Below are 19064 nucleotides of genomic sequence, written 5' to 3'. Positions count from 1 at the left end.
TCTCTAATGCACAGATACGAAAAGAACTAGGCGTAACAGCACTACAGGATCTGGTTAAAACCAAGATAAACAATACAATAGAGAAAGTGCAAATGGGGACGAACCCCGTGCTCCAACACATATTCGACTACAACCCTGCGGACCGGAGAGTCACCTTGTGGGGCATAAGAAGGTACCTGGAGCTGGACTAAAACACTGGAAAGACTGGTATGCAAGTAGAACATTTAACTTAAACGAACTAGTTTAACTTAATTCAATGTGTGAATGTGGCCTATAAACTAATAAGACTCGGAGAACTATTTTAAGTTGTGTGTGGTGTTAGCTTCAGTCCTCTTTAACTCATACACATACCCGGACAGTTACCGAAGGGACTATATTTTAATATTTTATTTTAATTTTGTTCTGTTTACTTTAATTTTAATTTATATTTATGTCTGTGTTGCTTTTATATTTATGTACCTTATTTTATTCTATTTGTACCTTATTTTATTTATACTTTACCTTATTTTATTTATACATTTTAAACTATGACTACAGCTGCTTAGCCAGATTTTATTTATACACTTTTATTTATACATTTATATTTATACACTTGTGCAGGTATCTTGCCTTTTTGTGAATGTATACTTGTGGATGTGTGTATGCTGCTTGGCAGAATTTGCACGTGTTTAATTTATTTTGTTGTATGCAAAATTTTATTTTAGTTTATTTTACTTTATTTTATTTTTCTATATCCAACATTATCTTACGCTATTATATTTTATTTTATTTTGTTTGACAAATGTGACCATGCAGAACTGTATACTATTTAATCTAGACCGTGGATAGGGTTCAACTGTCTATACAAACATGTTATTTAACAGAATATGAATAGGGTAGGCAAATGCAATGTTTTCATTAGAGATTATATGTGAAACGATGTATATATGTAAACATAATACTAATGCCTGAATAAAGCTCATAGCAACATGCGGACCGTAGCTCTCACCGAATTATTATAGACGGTGTGAGGTGCGCCCCCGCTATAACATAGCTGACCGCTGGCGGTCTAAAAACCACCAAACTAAAAGACACAAATAACCTAAATCCCCTCAGACAAATCCTCTAGAAGAGTTGGGGCAAAAAGGTCTATGTACCTGACCCCAAGCTCGGACCACTTAGTCCAGCAATCTTAAAGGTCACAAGTGCAACATCCTCAACTACAACCCAGCAAGAAGGAAAGCTACCGACTGATGGCTTAATGTTTTAAGAGGTTTTTATAGACATTTTACATTTATTTTTTGTATTTTACATTCTATTTTATTTATTTTAACTATATAATCAATTAAGCTAAGTTTTATTTATACAATTATTCTATGTAGGTGACTTCAACTTGTTACTATGTTTTTGTTTTACTGTTGGACTCTTTATGTTCTTAAATCATACTAAATCCAATCCCAAACCAGACTAAGACTGAAGAGTTGGGGCAAAAAGGTCCAAGTACCTGACCCCAAGCTTGTACCAAAGTTAGTCCAGCCATTTTAAAGACCACAGAAGGAAGGTATATAACCTGCTGCTTCACAAACATTAGCGTTGTTAATTTGACAATTATTACATGTATCAATCAAAAACGAGATGACTTGTTCACTGTGTCTTATAGGGTATTACTGGTTATTCATCTTTTCCTAAAATTTTAAAATTAGCTATTTCTTACAATTTTGTTTCTGATCGATTAGAATATTTTTATAGTTATTCGGGTTAATTGGTCGACGTTTGTTGGAATTATTTCCTGACGTTTCGCTAACACGAGTGGTTATCATCTTCAGAGGTATATATTGTTTAATAAAATATATATTTTTTAAATGTGTGTTGATTTTGTGACCAATTACATAGCGAATTTATTTTGTTTAACATTTAATTCAAGTAAACATTATTTTGATTTGGGAATATAATGAAAAAATGTAGAAACAATATAGTGTAATATTAGATAAAAATTAGTTTATAGCTAAAATATAGATAGTTTCTTGTATACTTTTGTGGAATTTAGATGCACTAAAATTAAAAAGTTGTACAAGCAAATTATCAATTAAGAATGTGATCAAGAAAATTCCTGTAGGTTTCGAGACAACACGTTATCGATGTCACGTTCACTAGTCATCTAATGCTAGTCAGAGATACAATTATAAAAGGTCAGTTCCACATTTACTATTAACTTATTTTGTTTATTAAAGTCAGTATTTCAAATTTTAACTGTCCCAAATTATTATACATGTATAATGAGCAATAATTTTAGTCATTTAAATAATATCAGTTATCATCAAGTTATTTACAAGACACTTTTTTGTATTAAATAATTGGCAAATATACAATATTTTCCACTCACAATAAGTTACTATATAATTATCTCAATTTAACTGTTATACAAATTCCAAAATTTAAATAAACTTTTAAAGAATAGTTAAAATTATATTGTTAGCAATATTATAATCCATCCAGTTTGCAACACACAATTCTTCGATGTAATATGTCATATGGAAATATAATGTATTTGTAGGAAAAATAAAACGAGTTGCAGTGTCTACAGACAATGTTTCTGACAAAAAATAAGAAAAGATGACATTACAAATTATAAAACTAAATTAGAAATTCTAAAATTACAACAAAATAATTGTGAAACTGGAAATGATATTTTTTTATAGACTGAGCATGTTCTACCGAATTATTCTATGCAACATGACATAATAATTGGTCGAGAAATGTTGAGTCAAGGATTAGCTGCTCATATGATAACTGAAGATCTCATTATAGAGGAATCAATCTCAATATTTGAAGTATGAATTGTTGCCGATCATGGTAGTTATTTCGTAAGCAAAAAATTTCGAGAGTTTTATCCAAATAATAATATTAAGTGGACTGGAAAGTTATTCAGTTATCTTTAAATTAATTTTACATATTATGTAATGGCATGAACTGCTAAACGTGGTCCAACGAGAGCAACTCGTCCATATTTATACCAGAAGTGGATTCCAAAAAATATCAAATGTAGACAAGCACTACATGGAGAAGGATTCCGCTATAGAAGTCCTGTATAGAAAATAACCCCGATTGATATTAATAAACATGTAAGGTTGGAATGAATCTGTCATGCATGATGTCTCTCTCTAAATTCAGACAGGTGAAACACTTTTCTTACTGTATATATATACGCATTCAGAATGGGGTTACTACATTTTGAAATTATATTTTATCACACACAACACGCAACAGTTCCTAATTAAAGTTTCTGTCGTAATTTTTGTAAATTCAAATGATAATATTTATTATAACATTATAATTTTTTGACGAAATCATCACGTGTTTGTACACTTGATCACGCTTCAAAAAGAGGATTTGGAGGCAAGCGGGCAGGCCCATTCACTATTATGTTGAACTAGATAGTGATGTTGCTGAGATCTCAGATGATGCTTCAGAAGAAGGTTGTGGTGAATGTGCGTTCGTTCACTATAGAAAGATGTAATGGATTATTGAAAGCTATTGTCAGAAGGATCGAGTACTGCAATATGTTACTGAAGTGGTATGTAAAATTATAAATGCATGCATTGTTTTACATTTACATTAAAAATAAATTAACTTTACCAAAAGATGAAAATAAGGAAGATTTAGATAATGGTATATATATAATAATATAACTATTGAAGAGTTTTAAACAGTTCGCAAGTAAAAATTATGTTTGGTAGTGAAAGTGAAGTAAAGTGGGTGTTGTTATTGGTAAACAAAACGAAAACTTCATGGCTATAGTACAAGTTCTGAAGCCACAGATCAAGTTAGTGTGGAATTGCCAAAATATGATTCACACGTGGAAAATGTTGATGCTGATATGTACATTATGAACAAATCTTTTAGCGGTTTTCTCCTGATAATGTAATGTAAGCTTTAAAGAGTCAAGATTCTTCTTGGTTGTAGAAGGCTAAACCAAAGAACGACTAACGCCTTACAACATATGCAGCCCGCCAAATGATGTCGATGTGGTCAAAATTAACTAATAAGGTGATTGCGGCGAATACAGTTCTTGCTCACATTTCCTCGTTTTGTCTTTTCCTACATGAAAAGGAAATCGGCGATGAACGATTTCGATAAGTTTAATGGTAAATGATTTTCAACAGATGAGTATAAACAATACCAAAAAATTTCAGTTATTGTCGAAATTGATATCTCTCTCGAAGTATTATTTCATGTTCTACCGAATTATTGTATGCATCATTCGTAGTGGTCCATGTGCCACTCCAAACAATATTTCTGATTTAAGTGGTTGTTTAAAACTTTTTATTTGTGAAGCCATAATTGAAAAAATAGTACAGGTACCTACGAAAAAGCTATAAGCATGTTCAAGAAAAGGAACTAAAAATATATTAGGATATTTTCCAAAAAAAGGATGTCTTCTTTTGATCACTACTGATGCGCTAAAAGTTAAGAAGGAACCAACTAAAGTTTTGTGGACCTTATATATTGTAAACCGCTCACAGGGAACACGACACATTGTAAAGAAAATAATACACCTAGTTTTCAAAAAATATTATTTTGAATAGTAATTCCTGGAGTACCCTTTGGTAATACTCGTTCGATCAAAATCTTGGCAACACAAGGGTCAAATGTTGTGTTTCCATTAACTTTCAGATTATTACAACTAATGGGAGCACATAAATAATCATGGGAACTTATACAGTAATAGAATTCTCTCGTAAAATTTATATAAATTTATAAATTTAAAACTTAGATGTCCAATTTATAGTGATACAAGTAAACTACGGCAACACGTCTGTTTAACCACATCAAAAGATAGAACATTAAATATTTAAGGTGACGATGGAGGGAATAAAGGAAATCCCACATTATGAAAGATACCTTCAACTTCAGCTAATGCTAGTTAAGATTAGTATTGTTCGGGACAAACACAAAATGAAACAGAAAAAGAAGTTGAAGAAGAAAATTTGTGTAATTGGTGGTAAAAATGTTTGAATTATGAAAGAATTACTTCCAGTTTAGGAAGAACTGGTAATAATGGACTCATATCAGCGAACAAAAACACCTTGTTTCTGGTGGATACATGAAATAATTGTCAAATTAACAACCCTAATGTTTGTGGAGTAGCAGGTTATAAACCTTTTTTTGACAACAAATTATATACCTATAATATACCCAATAAAATATAAATTTTAATAGAAATTTAACAGAAATTATTATTTTATGCTTGTTACTTAAAATATTGTCGGTTTTAAATAACATACATAATTTCAATTATTTTAAATGTCAGTTATGGTGCGAAATTTTCATTTTCTGGTACACAGATACTCATATATTCTTCTGGATACTGGTTGTTCTTAGTATTTCTTCATTTAATACAATGTTTAAAAAGGGTTCACACCTCAATCTTCTTGCGACGATGACCCTAAAATATAAAAATAATAATATAAACACGTGCATATTGAAATTGTCACAAATATATATTTATTATATATATATATAATCTTTCTTTTAGATGTAGTTCTTTAACTGAAAATATTTTAAATTACACTTGTACAAGTCTATTTTTGTTAGAATTATAAATAAAATAACTTACGAGAAAATATTTGTCTAATAATACATAGCTGAGATTATTGCAAACCTTAATCGATATAATAATTTCTCAAATTTCATCTAAGAAATCTCTTTCATTTGTTACTTCAAACATGCTTGAAAAGTATTTTAATTTTTTCTTTTTAATGAATAAATATAAATATTTTTATATACAAATTATTGACAATTCAATCTTTCTACCTCAATTTAAGCCAGAAAAGTTTGATCAAACAACTATAATTAAAAGAGATTTATTTTTACAAATGTTTTTACATTTCAGGGTAAATTTTATTACGTTATGTGTCTGTAAATATGTTTTCAAAATGTTCAGAATGTAATTGAATGTTTACTTGTTTCCAATAATTTTTTAAACATGTGTATCTTTGTTTCTATAATTAAAATGTACATTGGATTAAATACACTCAAAGTACTGACCTTAAGTTTAACTTCTTTCGTATCAGATTCACTTTGTATGTATGTCAATTTAATTATTCATTTATCATGAGAAGACTATAACATTCTGAGAGACACTGATATATTCTTCTGGACACTGGTTGTTCTTAGTATTTCTTCAATTAATACAATGTATAACAAGACGTCACACCACAATATTCTTATCACCATTGGCTTATTAAATTTCGAAGGAGCTTGTTATCATACCTAAAATATAAAAATTAAACATGCATAATTGTCATATATACAGAGATTGTGTAATATGGGTTGCCTACCCCGACCGGAAACGTCTAACTGTTATATATATAGTTGAATCATCTTTCTTTTGGATGTAGTTCTTTCTCTTCTCCTTTGCTCTATCGTCCACGACTGAAATAAAAAAATAATGTTGAATATATTGGAATAGTTAGCTTTTTTATTTCAAAAATATGCATTTTCTTTATTTTATTAATAAAATTGTGGTAATATTAATATTTACTAAAAATAAAAATATTTTTTACAAGAAATTCGTTGTGATATTCATGTATAATGAAAACATGTTTTCAATATTTTCAAAACGTTGGAGATAATTTATCATAGGTCCAATCACCTGATCTAAATCCTATCAAAAACTTATGGCACGGTGGTTCCTGGTGGAGAAAGCATGAAATTCAATTCCCCAAGAAACGTGCCAAAGATGATACACTCAATGCCTCGTCGATGTTTGGCAGTTATTAAAAATAGAGACTAAGTAAAGCAACTAAGTACTAATTACATTAAAGAAATCTATTCAAACAAATACATTTCTGGCAATTCTGAAATTGTCTCTATTTTTTTCACATGAAAATTTAAAGAACTTTGTAAATCAATTATTTTTCTGTTTTTTTTGTTCTTAAAGGAATTGAAAATATTATTTTCACATCACTGTACATATGTAATATTGTATTTATTGTATTTTATAGTCACAATACTTACTTTCAAGTAATCTTTGAAATAAATGGATAAATAAAATTACAGCAGGCCTTATTAATTTTCTATTTATGGAACCATGTCTTTGATAAATAAAATATTTATGATTATATATTTTTTAAATTACCACAATTAAATTCAAATATGTGTTTCGCATCATTAAAATTCGAAAATTTTGATCAAATTAGTTTTATTTTATTTCTATAAATAAGTAAAGTTGTCCTGAGAAAGCCAAACTAACATTCTTGCAGCTTCCAATGCTTCATTGTTCACTATTAAAATCAATTAAATAACCATTGCAATTTATTGAGAACCTACACTACTTTTAGTAAAAAACATTATACTATTAATTTTCCGTATTTTTAAAAAAATACTGTAAGACCTAGTTAGAATCACTTTGTTTTCAATGGAATTTAAAAAATTGTTAAAATCTGATTTAATTTTGTTGGCGATACGCATTTAAAATTAAATACTTTTGGGATACTTAATGAATTTATAAATGAATTATTTAACTAAAATAAATGTAAATAAATACAAACTTTATCTGTCTACTATCCAGTTCTTTTCATTGTAGAAAAGACAATTTTTAATAATATAACATAAAAGTAATATAATTTAATTACTATATTATAAATTGAAACAATGAAAACCATTTTGTAACTTAATTAGTTTAATAAAAGTATTGAACAGACCAATTTTTAAATTAGTGTGGTATTAATAATTAATGTTAAGAAATTTAATACTTAAAATGTTGAAATGACAAAACTTTCACAGGAACTTGATGACAATGAAATTAACATTTGTACTGATTACATACCATTGGCAAATTAAATATAATATTTGCAAAGTTTTCTTTATCGCCAAAGATGTGTTGTGAAACTAAATAAATGTATGTGTTTATAATTATGTTTGCTATAGTTTTAAATAAAATTATTACTAGTTGTTAAATTAAGTACTATTAATTAAACAAAAAATTGTTAGTTATTTTCTAATTTTGTTTCTTTGTTTAAAATGAAATATTTAAAATGTATTTTATTATTTTTCTTATCATAATCAAATAAAAAACAGATCACAGACAGTTTAAATATAATTTATAAATTGAAATAATGCATTTGTTGAAAAATATTTTGTAACTTCTGTAATCATAATAATAAAAAAATGGGTTCTAACCTTCAATAATTCACTTTGTAGAAATTCTTTTTCAAAACCTCCAGCTTGATAGATATATCTTTGCCAATCTCTCCGTATTCCTAATTTAGGACGCCTGGGCATTTTCAGATGGGCTGGGTTCGATGAAAACACGACTCTTAGTCACTATTTTCATGCACTAACAGGTGACCCTTGGTTTTCCTTAGTTGCAAACTACAATGCATAAATTAAAATAGAAACAAAAAATACACAAACAGGAACACTCACCATGACCAGTACAAATGTAGCATACAGTAGACAAAAACACCGACAATCCACGTGGTTGCTCCGACGACAGTTGAGACAAGTTATATATACCGTGCGGTATATCAACAGATAATTACAGTTTAATATACAGGAAGGTACAAACGACTAATAAATCTGGTTTCACTACATCTGACTCTCCTCAACTTGGAAGTTACACTACAACGATAGGTAACTTACCAAAATGTAGCTACACAGGATGATCCCTAACAATTAATAACAATAATATGCCTTTAATATGACTTTCATAATTGGGGTTTCCGGTATTGTTTGCATAAGCAAAATTCATTGTATTTATAAATATTTTCCATAATGTAAAAATCAATTCATTAACTAAATTTATTAATATTGAAAAAACATAAATGAAAAGAACAGGCTTACAATTCTCTAAGATTACAGGTAGGGGTTTATTAAATCTTTTAATTAACTAATTTAATTTAAGAATATTTTATTAAATAGTTCTACATAAAGACATGTAGAAATCCAACCATTTAAACTTTGAACCAACTGTGCAACCACACCCTGGCCCTTGATAAGGGTTCGAAAGGAAATCCTTTATGTTAAACACCAAACAACGTAAAGATTAAGTTAAGAATATTTTTGAATAAATTTTGTATGATTTTATAATTAGTATATGTAAGATTAGTTTTAAGAACACCCATTTAAATTTTAAAAAATTCGTGACAACCTAAACAAAGGGGTGGTTTAAAAATTCTCCGAACTAAACCATTAATAAGGGTTTTCTAGCTCCGATACATGATGCCAATGTAAGATCAACATATACTCACCAGTCTAGAATGGGCTTAAAAGCACGTAAATTGGCTTTTACCGCAGTGGGGGAATGTCATTTTTTCAGACCAGTCCAAGTTTAGTTTCATGAGTGACAGTCGGCGCCCGAGGGTTTGGAAGGATCCAGGTAGTGGTGTACGGCTGGTTTTTCCTAGAAAAGTAGAACAATTTCAGTTAAGGACTAAAGTGTATTGGGACGGTATAATGAATGGAATTTCAAAATGTTATCAGACCAATTATAGAGATTATTGAATTGACGATAAGGTTCGGTCCCACCGTACGAGAAAAGTCCAAAATTTGTTAGAAGAAGCAAATATGTAAAGATTGAATTGACCAACGAAGCACACACCTGCTTCGGATATGGTAGGTCAAGCAATTTTAAGGAGACTAAATCCAACCACAACTCCTCAGGAACTAATTGCAGCAATTCATAACGAATGGCCAATATTTCGCATGAAGGCATCAACAACTTATTTCTTTCAAAATCACAAATTAATTCACTGCTTTAGAACAAAGGAACACATATAACATACCTGTTTTAGGCCAAACCAAACAAACAAATATGCTAGAAACTTTTATAATAAATGAATAATGTACAATAAATTATAATATATTATTCTCTTTTGTTCCCAAAAATATTAGTTGATACAAAAGTTTGTGTTTCTTTCACATTCGGGAGATAATTATAATACAAACTTTAGCGAAATTAATAGAGCTGGTTCAAATATTTTTGGCCAATTAAAATTCAATCAATGAAAACTTCCTGTCCACATTATAAATAACTCTTTTCACATCAGTTGTGACTGCCTACAAATTGACTTGGAATATATAGTTTTAAAAAATTTTAATTAATCATATGTAAACTTGCTACTTTAAAACTTTTTGTGAATTTGTTGACACCAATTATCAGTAACATTTTTACCGTTCATAAACTAAATGATTGTCGTTTTTCCCAACAATAGAAAGAATTCTTATAATAACTGAACCTCTAAAAGTTTATTTTATATTGGACTTATCCTCCCTTTACATTAAAATCATTTTTTGAAAATTCTTTTTTTTATACTTTGTACTTTTATTAATGCCATTTATCAGAAAATTATGCGAATCAAATGCCTTAATAATTCAGTTGTTGAAACAATGTTAATCCTTGAAAGTATCTGTTCAAAAACTTATACAATAGTAAAAAGTGATATTATTAGACACAAAATCTCATATTTGGTGTTTATTTAGAAACAATTATTCAAAGTATTTGGAATCATCAGAGTTTTAAACATAATCAACAAATTTAATATTTATAACTTTCCCGCCTAAGTGGACAGAGTGATAGATAGGAGGCATTTTTCTCCAAAACAATATATTCTTAATTCACTGAATTTCAATGCCCAAATAGAAGCCAATTTGTTTCATGTTTCAGATTTAACATAAATTTGAATTTTTAAAAAACTATGAAGCTATGAGTTGAGTCTTCACTGTAAAAATTAGTCATAAACAGTTTTTTTTTTCAATTCAATTTATTAATCAAAATCAAGATATATTCACAATCCACATTGTCAAAAAAGAAATGCAAGATATATAGAAAAATTTCAAAAGTGTAGTTACTATTGTATGAAATCCTTAAACAAATTATTTAACACCCAGAAGAACTAATGAAACAATTAAAAATTAATGGTTGTAGTACTTTTATTTATATCTTTGTTGTGATTTAAATGAATTTAAACTCTATATTTGACAATATTGAACTTGCTAATTATTAATTTTAATGTTCCTTTAGTTGTAAATGTTAGTCAATTAAATTAAAAACTGGAAATTTTTTTCTTTACAAAAACAAGTGAGGGCAAGTATTGAAATTACCATGTTCATTTGTTTTAGTATTTTCCATAATTGATTTTGGATGTCCTCTCAAATCTACTACTACTCTCTACTACTACTATCTACAACCAACCAAGTTAGGAGGGAAGCAAAATAACACCTTTAACCTTTAATAGCCTGGTTACTGGTGGGCAGCATGAAATATCTAATCATTGTTTTGTCAATGCTTCTTCAGTCATTGTCCCCAAAAAATATAAAATAATAAATTTGGCTTCAATTGGAGGTTCACAGTAAATCTGAAAACAAATATACATTAGTCTAAAACTGATCTAAAGTTAGTGTGAGTAGAATATTTACAATTTCTTAATTTGGTTTATTCTCTGTTCAGTTTCTATAACTGTAAGCTTGGAGTAGGATTATTTGAATCTTTAGCTGATGTGAATATACTTATTATTTGTTTGGAAGGCAATTTACTATGGAGCATTGGACTGTGTCTGCCTTCTCACCAAAACATTATTTAAACTGTTAGTCTCTTTTACTTCTCTGACTCACATTTTTTACCATATATTTCCACTAACAACCTAGAAACAGAGTTGTTTGGTTTAATCTTGCCTTATTTTAATCATATTTTCATTATTGACACATGCATTACCTTTGAGGTTATGTTTATATTCTTCTTGTGTTTCTTCGTCCCCCGCACTGTTGGGGAAATATGGATGTTTATATTACATACATAACAGTTATTTTAATTATTCAATTTATTTAATACTGTTGGGCATTTGAGTAAAACGCAATAACAACAAAAGATCGGTTATGTTGTACACGGTTCGGAATACAATATGGCGTCTTGTCTTGTTCCCGTTTAGAGACGTTCAATGTGTGGAAAATAAATTGACAAATAAGTAACCATAGATAGATCGGCTTTGATGGTTGCCTAATTTTAACAAATATTTATATTTTTCACATATATTATTGCATTATATATTAATTTTATATAATTTGGATGCGAGTACTGTAGTATTTTGAATATTTTGTGGTGGCAACGTTACAGGCCGTTTCGTTTTGCGTTACCTAGTAAACATGAGTATATTTCGTATTTTATAAATTCAAATCAAATTTTATGATGCAACCAATCCACCCACAACAACCAGTGTTCTCAATAATAAGGAATTCTTAGTAAAATCACCGGAAGCACAAGAGAAATTATATCAATCTATGGTTCAGACGACTGGAACACTATAAAATCAGCCGTGACCACTTACACTGCAGTGTGCATCCTCTTGCGTACCACAGGTGTCTAACTTGGGACCCCTATTATTCCTTTTACTCATCAATGACTTGTTAAGTTTGTTTTTATACTGTAATCTAGCCTATGCTGATGATTTGAAGCTATATTATCTATATTTGTTTTTGGCGACTATTGCAAATTTAAACGGTACTTTTACAATTAATAAAAAATCCAAATTTAATATATTTAATGACACATATGATATTTATATTTATGATCTAAACTTAGAATATGACAGAATCTTTTATATAGATATTTTAAAACACTTTGGAGCAACAACTGAACTGAATAAAAATGAAATTATATTTTGGAATGTTAACGCATTAATATCTATGTATATTAATGAATTGTATAAAGAATTTCAACAATCAGTTAAAGTAAGAATTCCTCCAAGAACTGAACAAATAATAAATGTAAAAACAAATTTGATATTCAAAGAAGGCCTTTATTTAAAACATGTTTTTGATAAAAATTTATTATTGGCAGAAGCAATCGTTAAAGTAGAAAAACGATATTTCTTAACATCAGTCTGTAATGTAGGCGAAGAAGAAATCGAAACACGAATTAATCCAATTGAAATCTTAAAATTATCAAACATTAATTATATTAATAATCTTATTGAAAATATAAATGAAAATGATAATTTAAAATCGGAATCTCGAAATGATAGAATTCATTATTAATTAAGACTAGAACATTTAAATAATGAAAGATTTTTAATTGAAGAATTATGTTTAAAATACAATTAATTCTTTTACTTAAACAGGGATAATTTGTCGTTTATTATCGAGATCAAACATTGTATTGATATTGGAAATTCGAAGCCAATTTATACAAAATTATATCGACATCCGCATATTCATAAAGCGGAAGTTAAAAATCAAATTGACAAAATGTTGGATCAAAATATTATTCAACATTCTATATCCCCATGGTCCTCGCCAGTATGGGTAGTTTCAAAGAAACCTGATGCTAGTGGTAAAATTAAATGGCACGAAGTCATCAACTGCAGAAAATTAAATGAAGTTACAGTTTCAGATCGTTATCCTTTGCCAAACATTTCCGATATCTTAGATCAACTAGGCAAATGTTCATATTTTACAACTTTGGATCTTACAAGAGTGGTCGGTCATCTTTCAGTGCTTTTTGAGTTTAGTCTGATTTAGAAGCAAGTTATATGTATTAATATTTATGTTAGATGTAGTTTATATATTAGTCAGTAATCTTATTTCTAAGTGGTTCAGGATTGGGAATATTTTTGTTTACTAATTAAAAGTATCTCCTAATGGGGTTTATGTAAACATTTCCCATTTTAAATAGGCCCATCCAAAAGGGCGGACAGCAGTCTGACACAAACTTTTGTAAAAATAACATCTAAGCTTGACAGTGTAAATTGTGAAAAATAAAGTTTTATTTAACTGTTAAATAGACTTATTTAGCTAGCACGAACAGTCAGTTAAAATATCTACGTAATATTCAATTCACAACAAAGATCTGTTTCTCCAGATTTTGGCAAGACATCCCATTATTGAGGCAAAAATTGAGCAAGAGGTTAATGCAGCGGCCGATGAGCAATATATATTATTATTATAACTCACTGGTAACTGACTAAATTAAAATATTTACAGAAAAAAACAATTCAGTTGAAAAGGTTGTGGGATAAGGTTAAGAGGAAAAGAAAGTGTGAATTTCGCGGAGGAAAGGTGGGAATTAATGGCTACAGGCGGTGGAGGAGCATTATTGTCTCCGAAACATCAGCCAGAAATTGATAATCTCTCTCATACGGATTACGAAACTTCAAATCCATATGATTCTGACGGCTTAATTTTAAGTCAAATTTCGAATTAAATTTAATTATTAAATTATATTAAATTAACTTAATTTTTCAACAATGTTTTGTTATTTTTAATTGCCCTAAGTTGAACAAAGGAAAACAGATTTATACTCATCACAGTACAATGCGATGGTGGTAGAAAATCGGGACTAAAAAACATATAAACAAATACATATCCACCATAGACATTTTAACAAAGTATTTAAATATATTAATTACCTTACGGTTGGAGGACTTTCGACGTTGTTGCAGTGCTAGAATTGTATGCTGGGGGACAACAGGGGCTGGAACATATAGATAGATTAGATTTTTCAATAAACTTCGTAAATATATTAATTACCTTACGGTAGGAGGACTTTCGATGTTGTCGCAATGCCAGAATTGTATGCAGGAGGTCAACGAGGACTAAAATATATATTCAGATTAGACTGTTCAACAAACTTTTTAAATATATTAATTACCTTACGGTTGGATGACTTTTGATATTGTCGCAGTGCCAAAATTGTATCCTGGAGGACAACGGAGACTAAGATATATATGTTAGCTTACGTCATCACCTTCACCGATGGACCGATGCGACGTGCTCACATCTATTTAGACTATTTTTGTTTTATAAGCAAATCTGAAGTATTTGTTTACATTTAATAATCGGGGCAGTTCTTCAGAAAGAACCGAGCAGTCAAGCTTTAGATGTCGAGGGTTAAACTACGTTTGTTGTAATAAAGCGTATTATTGTGAATTTAGTGTTTTAATCAAACTAAAAAGACAGATTAACAGTCGCTAATCTATCATATATTTAGATTAGACTTTTCAACAAACTTCTTAAATATATTAATTACCTTAGGGTTGGAGAACTTTCGATGTTGGCGCAGTGCCAGAATTGTATACTGGCGGATAACAGGGGCTGAAACATATAGACAGATTAGACTTTTCAACAAACTTCTTAAATATATTATTTACCTTACGGTTGGAGGACTTTTGATGATGTTTCAATTCCAGCATTGTTTTTTGGAGCACAACAAGGCCTAAAAAATATATATTGTTACGAAAACTTGACGGATCGGCGGTCCGTTACTAATTTGCGCCATCTCGACGTCGGAGGGGTTGATCAGGGAGACCGCACAGAATTCGTGAGGGAGCCGGAGGGTAGAACGGACAGTACCGTACGCGTAATCCGAGAGAGGGCGGAGGTACCACCCACACAAGAGGGCGCGTTGGCGTGGGACGCGGACCGGGAGGGACGCGCCACTTTTACCCTGACCGTTGTTTGGTTCGATCGACACCCTGTTCACAAATAAACCCTTGTTGACTTGTATCGTTTTATCATTTCAACAAACCCTCGTTTTAACAATATTCACATTAAATTCAAGTTGGGGTAAGGGTTAAAATACATTTTAGTTTAGGGACTTTCATATTCCTTATGTATGTAAGGGCCACCTCAGGAGCACGTGCAATAGCTACCACGAGTGGAAAACTTTCCAAGGGTGGTGGTTTGACAGGCGCAAAATAGTGAAAAGGTGATGGTTCCACTTTCAAAACCATCGGGGCCACCTCAGGAACATGTGCAATAGCCACTGTGGCTGCCTCTCCATTCACCTCTTCTTCTGGTCTTACGGCTGCCATTTTCGGTATTACAGGAGGAACAGCCGCCTGAATATTGGGTACGATGTCTCCATTATTAAATACCGCAATATCTGGGTTTATTACTAATTCTAGGCCATCCACGAGATGGCTTAGACGGCGAAGGAATGAACCTATGTCCTGTTCTTCCTGTAGTAGTCTTTGTGTGTTTTCTGCAAAAAAATATCATATTAATATTTTATGATAAAAGAGATGAGAGTTTACATACCTATACTCTTATTCAGACGTGTGTAACGTGCCCTGGGAGTATTTGGCTCTTGGAGGAAGTGTTGAGGGTGAACGGGTAGACCATTGCCATACGCGCCCATTGTTCGGTACTAAATAACATCTATAGTAATAAATTGGTTAAATTTTTTTTATACAATAAAACAATTATTGTTAAAATCAAATTATAAATAAAAATGTTATCAGATATTTTCATGTTCATTAAAATTCTATCATGAAAGATAATGTTTGATTTCGTTTCCTTTAATAATAACTTTAATTATTTTGAATTAGAATTCTCCTAAAGTAAGTTATGAAATATATAAATAACAAAATAGGTGACAAAAAGTTATTATATTAATATAAGGGATGCATATTTTATTAATAGATATAATTATAATAATATATGAATATATTGAATATGAAAAGAAAACATTCCATAAAAAAAATATTTTATATAGATAACTTACCGTTTCATTCGCAAAAACTCAAGTTGTTCTAAAGAGCTAAATTGTTTTAACTGTGGCAGTCCATGCCCGATTCATCCTCCTAGAGGCTTCGCAACTTCGACATTCCTTGCCTCCTCCTCCACATATATGGTACGAAGTGGCAAAAGCTCTCTGGTGGCACGGTTCCTTAAAATTTGCTAAAATAGCAAATTTTCAATCGCCTCCAAATTAACGACGTGATTATGGCCATTATTGAAAATCAAATCATTTTTAATAACACCCCTGGCACTGCACGACTCCCACCAACAGTAAAAATACACATGATTAACCCGGAGAACCTGGAGGTAATATGAGTGTCCCGTTTCTCTATGAAAGTAGAGGGAACAATTGCTTCTATTCTCAATGGGTCCATATCGTTCGCTAAACTCTCGACTTCAAACGAATAAATGCGAAGGCATCCGAAAGCCGACCGCGCCATGCCTCCGGGCGTTCAGCAGCTCGAGGGATTTGGACCGGGGCTGTCGACTAAAAACTGCGTCTCCAGTATAGCAAACTGTAGAATATACAAATTTATCTTGGTAACTCTGGTGGAAATGAGTAGGTATTTTGTAATATGCGAAGTAGATATAAATCTATTTTGAAGTAGGTACAGGGTTATTAATTTAGGTAACCTAAAATTTCTAAAATAGATATGATAGATTTATAATTTAATTACATTCATTAATTTATTTGTATGTATATGATTTTACATTTGTTACAGGACTTATAGTCATTTTCGAGTACATAATAAAAATTAAGTATTGTTTATGTCAACAAAGGAAGAATCTTCGTTAAATTGATGACACGGTTTATGAAGTTTTTTAAATAATAATAATAATTTTAATAAAGAAATATTGAACTTGAATACTTTTAAAACATTATCTACAAACTGTGAAATATCTACAAACTTGTGTAAATTTGTTTTTAAGGTAGGTAATATCTCATGAATTTTTCTGTTATTTTGTTAATATCTTATTTATATCCATATATTATCAATTTTCAAATCTATCAAATTAATCAAAATTTATATTCATTTTAAAAAACTATGCAATTATTTATCTCTACATTTTAAATTCGAACATTAAAATATAATATTAAAAATTACACACGGGCTTGTAAATATATGTGAAACAACAAACGTATATAAAATTAAAATATATGACTATTATTATCGTATATTCAGGATATATTAAATTAAAAAATGAATTGATATTTGTTACTTGTTTTAAAATTATCCAAAAATGTGGAACATTTTGGATTATGTTCTTTGTTTTTAACAGAAAATAGGAGCAGTTTAACCTTTTTAATTATGGATAGAAACATATTCTTTATTTTATGGATTGTACCATTAAACCTTACAAAATTATTTTGAGTATTCTTATTAGCATTATAATGAATGTTTTACTATATATACATGACAAATCTTTGTCAATTAATAACTATTAACACACATGTTTCTTCATAGAATGTCACGTGATTATAATAAATAAAATTTTAAACTTTAAGAGCGGCGTCTCCTTGTGTTAAATTCTCTATACAAACACCGTTGACGACTTGGAACAAATCTCAAAAACTTTGCAATCAATCTATTTCACATTTTGGGCGTGCATTAATAAATGGTTGATCTAATACATGACATAGTTTTGAAGTCATAATATTCTTTAATAACAACAATAATGGTCAAACTTAGGTCATTTTCTACCATGTTTGTACAACAAATTCTAACCTAATCTAACCTAGCTTAACCTAACCTAACCTAACCTAATCTAACCTAACCTAACCTAACCTAACCTAACACATACATCTGTGACATCGAGATTAATTTCTATTTATATTTGATTGTGTACTAATGATTAATCAAAACTACTATTGTTTATCGTATTTATTATATTTGTTTATATGATAAAATATGATTGGTTAACAATTAACCATACGACAAAAAATAAATAAATAAAAAGTTTAAACTGTATGTATTATTGTATTTTTAATATATTACTGTATTATGAATTTTTGGGTGGTATTTAAACTTTTAAATAAATAGTATATTTGAATTATTTATTACATTAATTAATTTACAATATATTTCATGTATCTTGATGAACAAAAATAAGCAATATAAAAAAATATTACTAAACCAATAATGAAAAATCAACATTACTTATTCCAAACTATTTTCAAAACATCTATGGCTTAGGAGACTGTAGTTTTTTAATTCAAAATATCTTAATGGGACATTTTATTTAGTAAATCCAACATACAACCTCACTAAAATGTAAGATTCTTCCTTTTTAATACAATAGCAATTATATTTTGTATTATGTTACATGTTAAATGTACATTTAAGTTGTTATTTATATATATTTTACAATATATTTTGTTCAAATAGACATTTAATATTAATATTTTGTTTTGTTTAGTATATTCTTATTTTTGAATTTATCTGTTTATTTTAATTATACATTTAACTTTTAATACGAATACGATATGGTAAAAACTATCGTATGATAGTGTATAATTCTTAATTACCAACATATAATATGATAATTCAGTAAAATACCTTTAGAAT

The 19064-nt window shown here is 29.5% G+C and overlaps 1 long non-coding RNA gene across 1 annotated transcript; it reads right to left on the bottom strand.

Moving 5' to 3' along the window:
• Window positions 1-4601: 4601 nt before the first annotated feature.
• Window positions 4602-15399, bottom strand: LOC126265869 (uncharacterized). Its single transcript, XR_007548344.1, has 14 exons — window positions 15126-15399; window positions 15005-15069; window positions 14627-14691; window positions 14506-14570; window positions 14385-14449; window positions 11696-11742; window positions 11401-11624; window positions 11204-11339; window positions 9234-9385; window positions 8410-8604; window positions 8164-8355; window positions 6321-6414; window positions 6028-6252; window positions 4602-5425 (listed from the first exon to the last, which is right to left on the bottom strand). It is a non-coding gene; the product is annotated as an uncharacterized LOC126265869 (long non-coding RNA).
• Window positions 15400-19064: the final 3665 nt, after the last annotated feature.

Source organism: Aethina tumida, chromosome 6 (assembly GCF_024364675.1).
Source record: "Aethina tumida isolate Nest 87 chromosome 6, icAetTumi1.1, whole genome shotgun sequence".
NCBI lineage: Eukaryota > Metazoa > Arthropoda > Insecta > Coleoptera > Nitidulidae > Aethina > Aethina tumida.
Note: the sequence above shows the minus strand (reverse complement) of the source record. Positions and strands in the feature narration are given on the sequence as shown.